Source organism: Alexandromys fortis, unplaced genomic scaffold (assembly GCF_014885135.2).
Source record: "Alexandromys fortis isolate MF-2015 unplaced genomic scaffold, M_Fortis_MF-2015_v1.1 scaffold_64, whole genome shotgun sequence".
NCBI lineage: Eukaryota > Metazoa > Chordata > Mammalia > Rodentia > Cricetidae > Alexandromys > Alexandromys fortis.
In genome coordinates, this window is record NW_026067976.1 from 9668704 (window position 1) to 9679288 (window position 10585).

Here is a 10585-nt window from a genome sequence, read left to right on the forward strand (position 1 = left end):
TATATCAACTATTTGCAGGTTGGTAGGGACTGCAGCAAGGCAGTGGAGTTCAACCAGAGTGGGGTGGGTCCAGTTTCCATCCTGCTCCTAAGTTGTGAGGTGGAGGCAAAAAGAATGTGCCCTGATGTTTAGTTAGGATCTGGACTTGGGGCAGTCCATCTGGGAGGCTAGCCAATCAGCTGTTTTTCCAACTAATGTAGTTTGTACCTATGTAATCTGCTGGAGTTGTGGGGCAGGGTTGGCCATCAAGAGGATGTTCAGGTTCTTGGGTTTGAGCAGCAGAGTGAGTTTTCATGGACATCATCTAGTGGGGGCTGCAGTGGTGGTGCAGGTTGGGGGCAGGTATTTCATCTGCTTGAAAATTGATGGAGATTGCCAGTTGGCTATATTTTTAAGTACTATGGTTTCTCTTCAGATTAAGATTAATTTATAATTAAAGTTTAATTATAAAACTGTTGTTAACTATCAATTTATACATGTCACTACTTTATTCTTAGTATTTTCATGACATATTGGCCATTGCTGTTGTTCACATGACTATGTACATCATAGCTAGGCAGGGCTATTGTTTTCCTCCTTTGGAATCTTGCATGGCACATTCTAGTAGAATGAAGGCTAGTGTTTGCCCAGTAGTACATGGTCTTCCCTGAAAACAAACATAAAATAACATCAAACATACTGAGATTAGATTTATAAATATACACTAAATATATTAAATACATATTTGCATGTAACAACAATTTTAAAAAGAGGTCCTGAGTTTGAAAGAGAGTAAGATAAAAAATAGTAGATAGCTGGGCGGTAGTGGCGCATGCCTTTAATCCCAGCACTCAGGAGGCAGAGGCAGGCAGATCTCTGTGAGTTCGAGACCAGCCTGGTCTACAAGAGCTAGTTCCAGAACAGGCTCCAAAACCACAGAGAAACCCTCTCTCGAAAAATCAAAAAAACAAACAAACAAAAAAAAGTAGATAGCTGGGTTAGTGGAAGGAAAGGAAATAGAGAAATTATATTATTATTTTTGTATTATAATCTCAAAAATAGAAGAAAAAATGAAACATAAATTTTGTCTTATTATGCTACATGAAAAAACAAATGTTTCAATCTTTTCACCTTATTTAGTTACAAAAGTCAGAACAATGTTGTTTAGAAATGACAGTGAGAACCATATTATAATTTTATGTATTTATGTCATATTTCCATATATTAAGTATTTAGTGTATCTTAGATTTTCAATGTTGATATACCTATTTTGTCCTCTTATCACTAACTACTTTTTGTTGTCAAGAAGTTTACAGGTTACTTGTGTTAAATAAATATGTATTCATCATATAACAGACAAATAAATAATTAAATTTCCTTATTTTTTAAGTTCAAGCTATTTGAAAAAGAAAAGTCTGAGCAGCATTGTTCCTTAATGATCTGATACATGGAGAAAGAGTCAAAGAAAGAATTAAATTTTTATTGGTATAGATTTATCTCTAAAATATGAATGACTCTTGCTTTTGAAATAGCTACCAGCTCAAGTACAATGGGTCCCCCCTCTCAGTGGAAATAATCTTGTACCATCTTGTAATATGGACTTCTCATTCACAGACATCACCTGTCTTTTATGCTAGTTTACACTGAATTATTTATATTTCAGCCTTCTGCATGTTTAAATTTTACTTAGAGGGAAATGATATGTTGAACTTCTTACAACTCACACTGTTGAGAAATGGTTGCCTTAGTTACAAAATTGCCTTTTTTTAGTAAACCAACAAAAGTTATTTATTTCCTTGTGTTTGTTTCATTTTTCTGTTTTCTTATATGTGGCCTATGAGTGATGATTTATTTTAACAGGTTCCTACCTTATTTAACTTATTATAATAGTTTACTGCTTTTATTTGATTAAACTTTATTTATTTTGAGTTATACTATGTATGAACCTGTGTGTGTGTATGAGAGAGAGAGAGAGAGAGAGAGAGAGAGAGAGAGAGAGAGAGAGAGAGAGAGAGAACATATGGGCACAGTGGTGTGCATATAGAAAGCAAAAGAAAACTTATAGTAGTCAGTTCTATCCTTTCATCATATGACTTTTAGGAATTGATCTTAAGTCATTAGTTTTTGTCAGGAGTACCTTTGCCCACTGAGCCACACACTGAAAGACAAAATACAGTGACAAAATCTGAATTAATTATGTCTATATACAAAACAAGATTAAACTACTGAGATGTGTGCAGTATGTATTAAAACAAAAATAATGTGAATGTTATTTGACTGCTTCTTAGGATTTTTTTGAGATATGGATTGGTTTTGAACATAACTTGAAGCATTGAGACTCTGTGTTGAGTTCCTATAAAACGAATGGTTATTGAAGTGGAATTTAATAATGGAGCTGGGATGACAAACATCAGGGTGTGAAAAGTTTCTTCTCATCTCACCTTTTTTTCTGTTAAAGAGTTAAAAATTATAAAACTAATTCAGAAATTTACTGAGTTCTATATAGATCTATGGGTGCCATATGTATTGGCAGATGTTTTTGTCCCATAAGCTAGAACCCAAATATCTACATAAAGACTTATTATTAATTATAAATTCTCAGTACTGGTGGTAGACATGTTTCTAGTCCAGCTCTAGGAAGTTTTTGTGTTACGCTGTTAAGGATGTTTTTACCTCATCTCATGCCATTGAATAGTATACAACCCACTGTTCATAAACCTCATACAAGCGCCTGAGAGCAGGGTCTATTAAAAGAGTTATGCCTATGTTTGTCACTAGACTGATCCTATCCAGCAGAAGATGATCACCAGAAAGTCACATTTGATTCTGTGTTAAAATTTTATTTTTACTTTCTCAGGAATTATCTGGATGAACGTGGCCCTGGACATTGGGTGACATATGTAGTTGGAAATTACTGTCCCAGAAGCAAGCTTCCAAACAACCACATGGAGACTTATTAATTACCATGCTTGGCCTGTTGTTACTAACTAGTTCTTGTATCTTAAATTAACCCATAATTTTAATCTACATAGTAGTACCTATTTCAGCATGGCAAGTTCATCTTGCTTCTCTCTGTGCCCTGGTTATCCCACCTTCTTCTTTCAGGATTCTCACAGCTTAGTTCTCCTGCCTAACATCTTTCTGCCTAGCTACTGGCTACTAGCTCTTCATTAAAACAATGAGAGCAACACATCTTCACAATGTGCAATAAGACTATCTCATAATATTTTAGGGTCCACATATTAAATTGGGAATCTTGAATGTTAAATCCTAGAATTACAGGGTTGAAATTACTTCTAGTTCTTGACATTACCCTTAAAATTATTTTTCAAAGCACTTGTTATTTTGATTCTTGTTTTGCTTTCCTTTTCATAGTTTCTTATTTTTGTTGATAGAACAATTCTGAAAGTGTCTTTTACGGATAATATCTTTAAGAAACACATCATTAGGAAGTTTAAAATTCATCAGAGTAGAATGGAATTCATTAATTGAAACTGGAAAACAAAATAACTAGATTCATCGAGAAAATGTTCATTCAGAAGTCACTAGAAACATCATTTTTGCTGTCTAGCTTTTTTTCAATCTCTTGCAATATCATTGAATTAATTTGATAGATGTTCTGCCAAATATTTTAGAATGAGTATTTATATTGTGTAATAGAACAAACAATCATAACAGAAAATGTGAATTATAGCTTCTAAAATATGAAATGTCAATATAAATATATGTGACTTTGTTTTGTAACTACAGGATATAAAATTGCTTAATGCCATGCCTTTGAGTTTTTATGGTCTTTTACATGAAGCTGCCTTCTGCTGGGATGAATGCCTCATATATTCAGCAGTTAAATAGATGGTTTGCTTCATCTTGACCTTTGTAGAGTATATGTTGAGTAGCATGCTCATTTCACTACTTTTACCATTTCTAGCTGTCTTCCAGTGGCAAGGGTGTTTGAAATGTTTTCTAATCAGGCAAGCACCTTTACTAAAAGGTCAGCATACTAAAATCTATATATCAGAGATTAAAATTATGATTCACCTCTACCATGCAAGAAATTCTAATTAGAGAAGCACTACAATCATCATGGTCAAACTTGGTCTCAAATACTACAGTCCTTCATTGAGGATTACAGAATCCATACCCATATGCTCACAAGAGAATGTAGTCTGTAACTGTGCTTACAATGTTGTTTCTCTTATATTTCAGTTTTCTCTGTGAACATTGAAGTGCCCTTTCAAGATGTGTATTAGAAAATATTTCTTCAAGGCTAAACAAACAAGGACATTATGCTGTTTTGTATGTCAGCTGAAATTAATCCATTTGGAATATCCCAGTTCATCACTGTATCTAATCTTTCCAACCAACAATGGACTGAACAACACATATTCTAGAAGATAAGCAGTGGAAGTTACATACATACAGAAAAACCAAGTCATAACAGAAGAAAAGGTTATTAAAAGAAACTTTTAGAAATCTATGAAATCAGTTCTAAACAGAATAGGAAACCTTGAACAAAAAACATTGATTTTATGAAGTTAATTGTGTTTAATATCTTTTGATATTTATTCTTTAATGTATGTGAAGGCAGAGATATCGGGCGCTTTAAAGAAATTTCACACTGGCTCAGAACTGAGATATAGACATTTATTTAGAGGAAAAACTTTCAAATCAGGATTGTCTGCTTGTAAGGTAGATGGAGATGAGATGCAAAACAAGCCTAATGAGCAAACGGGAACAAGGCAGGGGGGCAGAGAGAAGAGAGCGAACGCAATAGGCATCCAGGTAAATAGTCTATCAGGCCGTGCCCCAGTAGGCGGGTAAACCTTCTTGCTGCATGTATGAGTGTTCTGTCTGCTTGTATGTTGGCATGCCAGAAGAGGGTATCAGATCCTTTATACATGATTGTGAGTCACCTTGTGGTTGTTCTGGAAGAGCAGTTAGTGCTCTCATTCACTGAACCATCTCTCCAGCCCAAAGATTCTAAGACTTTATTTTAAATAAGTGTGTGTGTGTATCATTTATAAAATATTATATTTTGTAATATGACCATAATTCATAAATTCTTATCTGTTTTGAGAAATATAGATATTTCAATATATTGATTTAGTTTGCATTATAATATCATTGCATCATTTTTATCTTCCTTTCCTCCTTCCAATCCCCCTCATATACTCCCTCATGTTCCCTTTCAAATATATGGATTCTTTTTTCACTAAGTATTTTATATGCATGCATATAATGTAAAATCTTATTATAACCTGTTCAACCTGTATCATTCTACTTGTAGGTATGTTTTCAGAGGTAATTATTTAGTTTTCAATAAGCAATTGGTGTGGTTTTCCCTGGAAGAGACTATTTCTCCCACTCTGAGCTTTTGTGAGTTGCCTTAAGTTCTCTCTATAGCATTCACTCCTTCTTGGTTTTGCCCCCATCTACTTTCGTATGTCTATTGTTCTTGTTACACTCATATTTAGTCAGACTGGTGAAACTTTGTGTATATCTTCTGATATTCCCAGGAGACATAGTCTCACAGCAACCTTGAATATCCTCTTGTTTTGTACAGGTATCCAGTGGGACTGGAATTCACAGCTCTGCATAACAACTGGTTATCCTTGTCTGTAATGGTTTCAGTCTGTTTTTAAGATGGTTCCTTGATTGGGGTTCTCCTAGGGTTTCTACTGCTGCAAGGAAAATACCAAGACCAAAAAAGCAAGTTGGGAAAGAAAGGATTGTTTTATCAGCTTACACTCATACATTGCTGTTCATCACCAAAGGAAGTCAGTACAGGAAATCAAACAGATCAGTTTCTGTGAGGCAAGAGCTGATGCAGAGGCCATAGTGCGGTGCTGCTGCTTTGCTTCATATCAGTTGCTCAGCTTACTTTCTTATAGAACCCAGAGACATCAGCCCAGGTATGGCACCACACAAATGGACTGGGCCCTCCACTAGTGATCACTATTTGTAAAAATGCCTTCTTGCTGGATCTTATGGAAGCATTACCTCAACTGAGGCTCCTTTCTCCCTGAAGACTTCTGTGAAGTTAGCACACAAAACCAGCCAGAACAAGAGATGAATAAAGCCCCACTTACCTGTGGGTATAAGCACAAACTTTTATAGTATAGTTGGGAATTGTTCTAGATTAGTAAAATGGTGATTGTAAATTATCATCCAAGGTACATGACTTCTATAAGTTACTTTTCCAGGACCAGATATGATTTCCCTCTTATTGAGAGAATCTTAAATTCATTTAGAGAGATGTTACTTACTGACAATGCTTGTACGTCACTACTGCACCCTTAAGGTTTCCATGATATGCTGACCATTGTGATCCATAGGCATCACAGCAGAATAGGACTATTGTTTTGCTTTTGTCCTTTGGAAAGTCATGTGGCTACTTCTGGTATCGTGATATCTAGTCCTTATAGAAGAGCCATTCATGTGTGTTCCAGCTCAAGAGTCTCTCATTCTGTCTGATGCACACGATGTTTTCAACATAGGTAATTACCTTCCACCTCTGTGGGGTAAACACAGGCAACATCAGTAGGCTATATGTTTTGGGAGTTTCTTGAATAATCCTAACCAACATCTAGAAAGTGGACTTCTTGTGAAATGTGTTGTGGTTCTTGTTTGGTGATCTTTGACTCTTGGAGGAAGTATTGTCAGCACAGGTGAAATAATTTCACTTAAACTATACTTTCCTATTTATACACAGACTTGAATGTATTTGGGAATAGTATAATTTCTCATGACATTTTCTATTATCCTTATACTTCTTGGACTCTTATTCTGCATTTATCTCCTTTCTCCTTGCCTAATTAAAGCCCATTTCCACTTTTTTTCTATTTACACATTCAGAATGTTGTTCAGTTTCTGTTTCTCCATTTAATTGTCAAAACAATTTAGGTTTCTATTGTTGCCACATTGTAAATACATATATGTACATGTGTCTGGAAGAAGACTTTTACATTGTGAATAGCCAAATTTGAATTTCAGTGGGAAACTATGCATTATGTACATTATATCTTACAAATTATCAGAGTCAAGAGTTCTTCATTGTCTTTGAGTTTTTGTGTATTATAAATATCAATAAGTGAAAGCTAATAAATTTTATATTGCCTGTATTTAAAATAGTTTTATTTCTATGAATATTTTGCTTGCATGTATGAGAGTATACCACATATGTGCCTGGCTTCCAATGAGGACAGAAGGGATCATCTGGAACTGGATTTAGAGATTGTTAAAATTGCCTTGTGGATGCTTGGATTGAATCTAGGCCCTCAGTTAAGAATAACCGGTGATTTTCAATGCTGAGCCATCTCTACAGTCCCTTTTTTTTGTCTTTAAATGATTCAACTTTTCATTTAAAAATTTTAGTTTTGTCTCCATAACAGTTCATCTTTATATTTTTATTCCAATAAAATATGCTATCATTTAAGCTTTTCTTTTAATCAAGAAAAACATCTGCATGCTTCCATCATATTACACCATATACCAAATTTTATTTAAACCATGTCTGTCATTATTTTTATTTTAATATTTTTAATGATTTCATACAATGTGTTTTGATCACATTCACTCCATTACACAACTCTTCAGATCTGATACCTTTTTTCTACCTACCTAAGTTGTGTTTATATTTAGCTAGCAAGAACAATTGTTGCCCCCCAAATTGTTGTATATATGGATTTCAACTGAAGAGTAGTTGACAAAACAGAGGCTGAACTCTTTTAAAAAAACTAATTCTACCTCACCCAACAGCTAATAATTGCCAAAGCTCCTTGGTTTGGAGTAGGGCTTCATGCCATATTTCCTCATCCAATTGAATTTGGTGTGATTTAGGCTTTCACAGATTTTATATACTGTCCCAAACCCTGTGAGTTCACACACACACACACATACACACACACACACACACACACACACACACCAGATTTTTAAGACATTAAGATTTTCTGCATGGTATACTTTATTACTCTTAATTCTGCAATATGTTCTCAGAAAGTCTTTAGTGTTATTTTTCCTCCTCTTCTTTATGAACAAGACCTTGATGGTACATGCATTAAGAGAAATAATAAATGGAACAGCATGAGCCTAAAATGCTACCAAACAGCAAAAGATATCATAATTCGAATGAGGAGACATCCTACAGAAAGAAAAAAAAAAAAAAACTCTCGCAGGTATACATCCTGTATACAATGAATATATAGTATATCTGAAGAACCTCAAATGTTAAAAAAAATCACAAAATAAAACAACCCAATTAAAAATACAGATAATAAAAATAAGCAGATTCTCAAAATATGAAGTAAAATGAACTTGAAGACTACTACAGTTAAAAATCATATATCCATTCTCACACAGTGATAGTCAGTGACTTAAATACCCAACATTGGGAGCAGACTGATCAACAATACAAAAATAAAACAGAAACACAGTAGCTAAATTATTACATAGGCAAAATATTTACAGAACGTTTTACCCAAACATAAAAGAACAAACCTCAGCAGCTCAAGGAACTTTCTCCAAAAGTGACCACCTGTTTGGACAGAAAACAAGTTACAACAGCTATAAGATAATTAAAATAACACAGTATATACTATCTGACCAACATAAATTAAAGCTGGGCATCAAAAACTCTAGAAACAATGGAAAACATACAGACTCATGGAAACTTATCAGCTCACTACTGAATAAAATATGCCAAGACAGAAATTAAGAAAGCAATATTTCTAGAATCTAAGAGAATGAAAACACAACGGAATATAGTGAAATAAGATCCAACAGTTAAGTTCATAGCCCTAGTGCCTACATAAAATATTGGAAGTATCTCATATTATTTACTTATTTAGGAAACACCTAAAAGCTCTAGAACAAAAAATGGAAAAAAAAAAAAAACAAGAATCTTGAAGACAGAAGGAAATGATCAATTTGGAACTGAAATCAATAATACAGAAACAAAATAATGCATAGAATCAGTTAAGCAGAATTGCTTCTTTGAGAAAATCAATTAAGATTTATTTTTATTATCTAAAATGCATAGAAACATCCAAAATGACAAATTTAGAGATGAAGAGGATGTCATAGAAAAAGACACATGAAAATCCAGAAATTCAGAATGGAAAACTTTAAATGCTTGAAATCTATCAAAGTGGGAAATCTACAAGAATTAGATAATTGGCTTGATATGTACTACGTATGAAATTTAATTCAAGATCAAATTAATAACGTCACAGACATATAATCACCAATGTAATATAACCAATAATTAAAAGCCTCATAAGCAAAACTTAGGTCCAAATGGTTTTAGCACAGAGTTATATTAGACTTTCAAAAATAAATTACCTAATATATTTTCGGAGGTCACAATTATCATGATACCTAAACCACAGAAAGAACCAAAAGCAAGTAAGAATTATAAAACAATTTTCCTTATGAACATATATGTAAAAATTCTCAATAAAGTACTTGCAAACATAACTCAAGAATACATCAAAAGATTATTTACCATGAACAAATCAGTTTCATCCCAGAGCTACAGGAATGGTTCAACATAAATAAACCAATAAATGTAATCTACCATAGACACAAACTGAAAGACAAAGTGCATGTGAGGTATAGAAAAGATCTTTGAGCAAAGGTCAATTCCTCATAATAAAAATCCTGGAAAGACTAGGGATACTAGAAACATCTCAAAATAGAGTGATTTGTAACAAGAACACAGCCAACATCAACATGAATTGTGAGAAACTCAAAGCATTAACACTATAATCAGCCAAAGGACATGGTTCTTTACTCTTTGAATACCTACTAAATATTGCACTTGAGTCTGAGTTGGAGGCTACTCTACTCTACAGAGTGAGTTCATAAAAGACCAGCAGTACACTGAGAAACCTTTTATCAAAGAAAAAAGAATAAATTTTATTTATTTTGATCACTGAAGAGAAAACAGTAGAAGAAGATTAAAAAGACACCCTGTTCATGTACTGGTAGAATTAGTCTTGCTAAGTGGCCATATTGCTTAAATAAGAAATCTTCAGATTCAAAGCAATCCTCATAAAATTCCACACAATTCATTACAGATCATGAAAAGACATGTTTCTGATTTATATTGGGAAACGAAAAGTTCAGGATAGCTGAAACAATCCTAAATATAATTGAACTAATGGATGTATTACTGTCTCTAATCTCAAATTGTACTAAAATATATAGTAATGAAAAAATACAAAGATATTGATAAAAAAAACAGGCATGTTGTTTAGCGGAATCAAATTAAAGACACAGACAAAAGTCTACAAACCTATGAACACACCTAATATTTTTTATAATGAAACCAGAAAAATATACTGAAAAAAAAGCCAACAGAATCTTTAACAAATTGTGCTGCTTATACAGGATGGCTGCGCATAGAAGAATGGAAATATTTTCTGCTGTCTACTCCTCCTATGTGAGCTTTCTTCTTTTTGTTCTATAAAATAGAAACAAAAAAATACAAAAAAATAAATGAAAAACAAAGTTGACTCTTCAAGCAAATTGACAAGATACACAAACACTTATCCAAACTAATCAAAAGGCAGAAAGGGAATATCCAAATTAACAAAATCAAAAA